Genomic DNA, 8,675 nt, shown 5'->3' with positions numbered 1-8,675 from the left:
AAAATCCACCTAACATGAGTCACCGGTGAAGAGTGTGTAGTTTGAATACAAGTACGCTGAGCTCCTGGCACAAATGACCTCACCACAAAGACAGATGCAATAGTCTTCCATCTGCTAGTTCATGCTTCAAATAACCACAACATCTGGGGCTGGGCCAGGATGAAGCCAGGAACCAGGAGATTCTTCTAGGTCTCCCACGTGAGTGTAGACACCCAAGGACTTAGACCATCTTCTAATGATTTCCCAGGCACCTTAGCAGGGAGCTGGATCAGAAGTGGAACACACAGGTCTCAAACCAGTGTCCATATGGGATGCTGGCACTGCAACTGGTGGCTTTACCCACTAGGCCATATCACTGGCCCCAAAGCTTAAGAGTATCAAAAAAATATACAGATTGAGTATAAATGACAGGTGCAAAAGTCAAACTGTAACATCTGAAAGAACTAGTCAAGGATGAAATGGCAACATGGACATACAGTTATAAGGCTTTTGGCCATCAATACAGAGAGAATTCAATGAGACATACTTTCATCATAACTAACAAAGTTGTTAGTCCAATATTTCTGAAAGTCACTAAACCTTCAGAAGTATTATGATAATGGTATTAGCTCAGGCATCAGCATACATAAATGCTAACGTCCAACATGAGAGCATATCCAGTTTCTTCCCTTTGTGGGGAAGGAGACAGGTATGGGAGGGAATGATTTAGGATATAGAAAATGACTGGCACATGCCTTCAATCCCCTTTTATTGCAGGTGCCAAGAAAGCAGAGAGGCTCTGAATGCAGAAGGAGAGCCAGGCCAGAGTCCTGTTTCAACCACTTGACTCCAGGCACATCAACCATCTCTTCATTCCAAATGAAGAAGGCCAAAGGAAGTCTCGAAACACAAGCTGAACCATGCAGCCAGCACAGATTGGAGTGTGTGTCTGCTTATGGTTACTGCAAGGAAGTAACGGATTACAGCGGAGCCACTGAGAAAGTTGGGTGTGGACTTGGTCCACACATGGCTGGCACTGAATTCTTTCCAGCTGTCAGCTAGAACTGCTGCATGTCCAAGCTAAACAACCCTGAAATATCCAGGGACCAAGTCGGAGGCCAGGCCCAGGGGAAAGGGTGCCTGTGGGGACAGGCATGGCAGTAGGTTACAGCTCTTAGCAGCAAGGTCTTCCATCCTTCTCTAAAGCATACAGAGTCTGTAAAGGACATGGTTGGCTCATGTAGTCACCAGATTTCTTGAGACCCAGTAGTATGCATTAGGCTCTCTGCTTGGTGTTAGAGATGGCAAGTATTCTATGATTCACTGCAAGTCACCAATACTCAGAGCAGTGGGCATAAGGACAATTTTGACAGGAAGAGGATCATCTGCACTCAACAGCGAAATGTCTGACTCCATCTCCCCCCACAGTTCACATACACACAAAAAAAATCAGGCAAGAGTTTCTACCAAAAAAAAAAGTTATTACAGACAAACAATTGCGACTTGCTAAGTTATAACAGAGAAAAGAGTGGAAGACAGAATGGAGAACACAACCACTCAAAAGAAGCTGTCTCTGCCCGGGAAAGGTAACACAGCCACATCCCCTTGAGGAGAAAAACGTCCCACGGGTCTCACAGCAGGCCACGAACAGCATTAACAACACGGGAGGAGTCCACACGTGACGAAAGAGGCTGTCTCTGCCTGGGAAAGGTAACACAGCCACATGCCCTTGAGGAGAAAAACGTCCCACGGGTCTCACAGCAGGCCACGAACAGCATTTACAACACGGGAGGAGTCCACACGTGAGTGCACCACAAGCCACAAGCAGGATTGTCAGATCTCTTCGGCGGCTGAACCGAACGAAGCATGGAGCAGAAAATTACAAATGAATTAAACGCCATGCTCTCGCAAATTTCAGAAAGCTTTCTTGGCCTTTGCAGAAGATGCCAGCATATTCTATGAAAGCAAAAATTTTCTCTAGGAGGATAAATAACCTTGAACTTGGTCAAATAGCAAAGGACGAGCCAGCCCTGTGGTACAGTGAGTTAAGCCACAGCTGAGATGTTAGCATCTCATACAAGCAGCAGCTGGAGTCCACTTCCAGCTGATGGGTCTGGAAAGGCAGCAGAGCATGGCCCAAGGACTTGAGTCTTTGAAACCCAAATGGGAGAATCAGATGGAGTTCCAGGCTCCTGGCTTCAAGGTGGACCTGCCCTAGCCATTGCAGTCATTTGTGCAGCGAATCAGAAAATGAAAGATCTGTCTCTCTTTCCTCTTTCCTTTTCTTTGTAACTCTCTCTTTTGAATAGATACATAAATATTTTAAAGTGCTATTTAAAAAAAAGATGAAGGAACACCTCAAGAAAGCCAAATCTCTTCTCAAGAGTAAAGGCTTGGGCTGAACTAGCTCAGAACCTGGCAAGCATGCTGAGCACAGGTAGAGAGAAAATGTAAAAAAGAAACGTGTATAAAGAAGGGCTCTGGGGCCCGGCGGCATGGCCTAGCCGCTAAAGTCCTCACCTTGAACTCCCTGGGATCCCACATGGGCACCGGTTCTAATCCTGGTAGCTCCACTTCCCATCCAGCTCCCTGCTTGTGGCCTGGGAAAGCAGTCGAGGACGGCCCCAAAGCCTTGGGACTCTGCACCCGTGTGGGAGACCCGGAAAGAAGTTCCTGGATCCTGGCTTCGAATCAGCATAGCATCGGCCGTTGCGACCACTTGGGGAGTAAACCAATGCACTGAAGATCTTTCTCACTGTCTCTCCTCCTCTCTGTATATCTGACTTTCCAATAAAAATAAAATAAATCTTAAAAAAAAAAAAAAGAAGGTCTCTGTTTCAAGCACAGAATTCACTAAAAACTTCTCCCTACGATTGTCTTGGACAAGACATCTCACTCTCGCTCCTTGATCTCCTAAACTCTTAGAAGCACGGCAGCACACAGGTGCACAAAACACCCACAGATTTCACCCTTAGGCTGCTTTACAAGGCAATACCCCTGCTTGACACCAGAGGGGAGCGTGGAGCTTTTGGCTTGCACACAGTCTGCCCATCAGGTTCATGGTAGTGACTCAGTATAAACATACAGATATATATGTTCCCACATTAAGAACAAAAGCAAAAGATGAGGGCTAAACACCCATGTGAGAAAGAAAGGAGAATTAAACATTTGAAAGGATGTCCACATAGATTGAACTGTCTTAATTAAACCCAAGCACTGGGCTTGCTTTCCGAAACGTTATGTCTGTGTCATTTGTCCAGCCTTTGTTTATTTCACTTCATGAGCTCCTTGTCATTTCATTCATGCTGGGAAAGGAACATGAAATTTTCTTATCAATTCATTTTGAAAATATATTCTGTCTTGCTAATCTCTCTCCTCTTTAAGAGAAGATTTCTATAGCTTATATTACAAGGAATGACAAGGGCAATTACCATTAAAATCTGAGCAGAACAAAGCTATGGTAATGAGCAGCCCTACAATTCATTCACCAAGACTCGAGTGATAAAGGGATAACAATGTACCTACCTTTCCCTTTCCGATAACACAGCAATTACAACTTGTAAAGTAATACCAAGAAAATAGTAATTTAATAGAAAATGGAGAGAATGGTGGGCAGAGACGTGCAAAGGCAAACAACCCTGTACAAAAGCTAATTCGTTTTATCAAAACTTCCCATTGTGAGGAGAAGACAACTTGCCAAAAATGTCAGGATACACGGCAATATTTTTCCCAGAAAAAAACAACTTTCTCTTATTCATATGACAAAGGTTGCTAGCAGATGATACAATGATAGAGTCTCTCCTTGAAAGTAGTAAGCAGAAACTACAAGCCAAAACAAAAAAATCAATGATTAGATGATGATGTTTAAAAAGTTCAGTGAGTGGGCCCCAGCACAGTAGCTCAGTAGCTAAATATCCTGCATGCACCGAGATCCCATATGGGCACCGGTTTGTATCCTGACTGCTGCACTTCCCTTCCAGCTCCCTGCTTGTGGCCTGGGAAAGCATTAGAGGGTGGCCCAAAGCCTTGGGACCGTGCACCTATGTGGGAGACCTGGAAGAAGCTCCTGGCTCCTGGCTTCAAATCAGCTCAGCTCTGGCCATTGCGACCACTTGGGGAGTAAATCAATGCATTGAAGATCTTTCTCTCTGTCTCTCCTTCTCTCTGTAAATCTGACTTTCCAAGAAACAAATAATCTTTTTTTAAAAATGAGTTCAGTGAGGGGCAGGCACACTGGCAGTTAGGATGCTCATTGGGACACCCACACTGAAGCATCAGGATTGACTCCCAACTCCTGCTTCCAGCCTATCACTAATGTGGATCCTGGTAGAAGGCAGTGATGGCTCTAGTGGTCAGGTCCCTGCCAAGCACACGGAGGCCTGTGTGGAATTCCCAGCTTCCAGTCTTGTCCTTGAGGGCTACGGCAGGCATTTGAGAAGTAAACCAGCATAGGAAAACTCTGAATTTCAAAATAATCACATTCACAGAAAGTGAAATACAGTGAAAAGTTTATTATGTACCAAAAATGCTTCAACTCACAGTTTTTGTTTTTTCATGCCACACATTTTGCATTAATTTTTTTCAGTACCCCTTGGCATGCATGGATTTTAAATTTTTTGAGCACCAACACAAATAATCTTTTAATTCCATTTTTTCCTACGAACTTCTTGAAATACCCTCATACAATTACACACACAGCCACAAGTAAATATATACTCCCAGAGAGAGAGGGGGGGGCGGAGAGAGAGAGGGGGAGAGAGAGAGAGAGAGAGAGAGAGAGAAAGAGACCAGCACCTACAGAATTCACATTCTGCTGTTAGGCTGGCTCCCCATGAATGCATGCCCTACAAGCCAGCAGGCGATGGCTGAAGCAGCTGGGTCCTTGTCACCTACATGAGAGACTTTGATTGAGAGTTTTCAGTTCCTAACTTTCACATGGACCAGCTCCAGTTGTTGTGGACATTTGAAAAGCCAACAAGTCAACGATCTCTGTCTCTCCTCATTTCAAATGTGTGCGTGTAAAATGAGAAGAAACTGAACACTATCTTGGCACATAACATTCATCAAAATTGCAGCAGAGAGACGCAGATGGACACAGAAGCCATTCAGCAACACAAAAAAGGGAAAAACAAGTGTTGAACAAAGCAACACCAGTGAGAGTTCCCATCAGGTCAGAAGAGTTTCTGTTGAAGCATCTAAGGATCGTGGAGAATTACAAATGTAAGATGAGGTCATGGAGGCTCTGAAAGCTACATGGAAAGGCAAACGTCATCACCATCATTAATAGAAACCAATTGAAGGACCTTCAGAACCAACAAATGCTGTTTGGAAACATCAATCTGGTCCCAATACACAGCAAATGTTGGTAAGCATAGTGTTCGGAACAGAAGGTGAATCTGGAACTATTACACTAATCCAGATCCTGGTGCCCTGATGTGGGTATTATTTTTAAAACCTACATGTAGTGTTCCGTGGTTTACAAATGAGACTCCAAGATTGTTTGGCTGACTTAAACTTAGAACCTTGAGTAAGTTACCAGTACTCCATTTCTGATCTTATAACACCAGAAAACGTGACTAAGTCGGGGGCTGTCAAAATTAGCCAGCACCTTAAACTGAGGAACCCAGCTTTGCATAGGAGTTCTTTGGGGTATTCATGTTCAAGTCAACAGCTGATTACTATACTCCAGGATCTCCGATCTGTTGTTATGTTGTTATGTTCTTGTATCCAAGAAGAACTCACTCTCAGACATGGATAGATAGAGTTACAGGCGTTGGAAAGTAATGTGACAATGAAGTTGTAATTGAAGACTATAAAAGCTATGCATTCCCTTACAAACCAAGAGAAGGAGGAAGCAACTTTTTGCCATGTTTACTGCTCAGGTATTTTTCTCTGTGTCATCATGATAGTTATTTTATTTCAAGTCATCTCAACAAATGCTAGAAAGCCAAACATCTCCCTAAAAGCTGCATTTCCTGTTTCTTCTTATCAAGAAGGTTAAAATAAAGCTCTGCTTTTAGCACTCCAAAAGATAGAAAACATTCTTGACATTTTCACAGTAACAGGTTATTAATATAATTCCCTGTAGCTGGAAACACAGAGAATGCCTTTATTATGAAGACTGAATATAAAGGTTAGGCATATTTTGTGTTTTTCTCCGCATCAAACGTGAACATCTGTCATGCCAAACTCAGACAGCCATGAGAACGCTCCTTGAAATTTGTGATTCTCAGAAAATGATGAGCATGTGGGAAAAGTTCCTCTTCCCTGGATAAACTGCCAATCAAGCGGGCGTAGAAGTTAACACTAGAAGAGGATAACATTCCAACTATTGCTTAGGCCAATGTCTTTAAAGCCCTGACTGTCCCAGACACACCGCACAGCCTCGCCATGCCAGCCACAGTCCCGCTGCGCCAGCTCCAGGGCCTCCACCACCGGACAGGGACGCTGCCTCTTCCCACAGAGACGCCATGCTTTCCTGAGCTGTTTCACAAAATGCAGAAGAGAAGCAGTATGCATCTTTAAAAGCCCAGACACCTGCACCATCCTTCTAAAACTATCCCCACAGAATTCTCAAATTACAATTTCCAATTAAAATGAAGTCAGAGATGGTTTACACTGACAGGCTTTCTGAAAATAAGGACAAGGCAGCACTCTGACTCTCCTGAAATATTTACAGACCGAGGAAAGGGAAGGGAAGTTGCTTTTATTCTCACAACACCATACTGGGGAGCGAGTCGTTAATCTAGTGGTTAAGATGCTGCTCAATTCCACTTTTCGATTAATTTTTTTCCATGACATTTTGAACCCACACTATCCAGAATACTTTCCAAAGACCTTTACCCCACTGTGCATGGCAGGTGCTTTCTGAACACTTTTGCACCTCCTACACAGAGGGCTCTGCTGAAACCAGGCTCATTCAGTTTGCCAAGTCTTCACCCCTTCCCACATCTTCTTTCTACCCTCACTATGACGCTATTCCTCCTTCCCCACGCCTCCTCCCCAGACACTTCCCTTCCTTTTCAGTATTTCAGACGCTAAGTCTGAGATGATCATTGTCATGAGTGCCACAGCTACCCTCCAAGAAAGATCCCTATCGTCAAGGTTCAATTCAGATTCTACTTAAGTCTAAATCCAAGTCATGTCACCTTGCCTCCTGGTCTGTCCCACGCATGCACTTCTCCTTTTCAAACACATCACATTAATGTTTAAAGGAAAAGAGGGGAAAATCTTATCTCCCTCCCATGGGTTCAAGACCCTAACACAAAAGCCTCAACTTCACTTCCAATGGTATCAGGCATTGCCCCCTGGAAAACTATTAAGATTCACTGGCTCCTAAACACACCTGCATTTTTCTCCTTCACACACCAACCCTCACCTAAAGCCTTCAAATTCACCCTAAAGAAGCTGTTTGATCACTGTTAATGCTGCCTGCTCCAAGAAGTGTTTTCTGATTTCCCAAATGAATGTGATCTCTTTCTCTCTCTTCTCTCTCTGTCTCATGTGTACCAAGTCTTAAAATTTATAAATCTTTTGGAAATAAATTAAAATTAGCAACATTGGGATTCCCATTGGTCAGCATGAGAGCCAGCTTGAGATTTGGGGGATGGGGAATCCCAGTCTCTACAAAATTGCACCGTAAAATTCAAAAATTCAATATAAAAATTTTAACAAAAAAAAGTTTACAGAAAATGCAAAAGGAAAACAGACTGGATTGCAGCAATATTAGCCATTGAATGTCTCAGCATTGTTTATTGATTAGAAACAAACTAGACATAAAGGAATTGCTCAAATGGTAACATACCATAAAATGAAATGTGCTTTGTGTATTAAAAGTGATTCTGGATTCATATCTATCTACACCAAAAACTGTATGAAGGGGCCAGCATTGTGATGTAACAGGTTAAGCCTCTACATGCAATACTAGCATCCCATATGGGCCCTGGTTCAACCCCCAGCCACACCACTTTAGATCTTGCTAATCTACCTGGGAAGGTAGCAGAAGATGACTGAAGCACTTGGGCCCCACCACCCACATGTAAGATCTGGAAAGAGGTTATGGTTCCTGGCTTCACTCTGGCACAGGTTCTACCATTACAGCCATTAGTGGAGTAAATCGATGCATGGAAGATCTCCTTCTCTCACCCCATAATCCTGTCTTCCAAATAAATCATTGGAAAACATATATATATATATAGAAAGGAACACACAGTAATTCATCAAGTGTTCCATATATGTATAGGCACATACATTTATACTCTATAAGATAATAAGCTGAAAATGCCATAATTGCCACCAAGTGGTATACATTATATATACCATCCTCCTTTTAGCATATATGAGTTTGTCTATATCCTTAATCTTTCTGTAGTGGATATGTATTTTTTAATATAGCCTGCAGTAAAAGGAAATAAAGACATAACAAAAGAAAAAATAGATACTTGTAAAACAGAGACTGAAATCTTAGCATAAAAAGTCTATAGAGTAAAAAAGGAAATCATATTTCAGATTCTTATTATGTACATATTTCACCTCCCACACACCAGGATTTTTAGTAAAACATTTCAACGAGAAATCAAAGTGCAAAGAGTCTAATGGAACTAGAAACTTGTCATAAAACTAAACAAAAGAGCACTTTCTAAGGATAAAATTTAAGATCATTAATTTCCAACTGTCACACTATTTCTCACATAGTT

The sequence above is a fragment of the Ochotona princeps genome, chromosome 19 (genome assembly GCF_030435755.1).
Source record: "Ochotona princeps isolate mOchPri1 chromosome 19, mOchPri1.hap1, whole genome shotgun sequence".
In the NCBI taxonomy this organism is placed as follows: domain Eukaryota; kingdom Metazoa; phylum Chordata; class Mammalia; order Lagomorpha; family Ochotonidae; genus Ochotona; species Ochotona princeps.
This window is presented reverse-complemented; position numbering follows the sequence as displayed.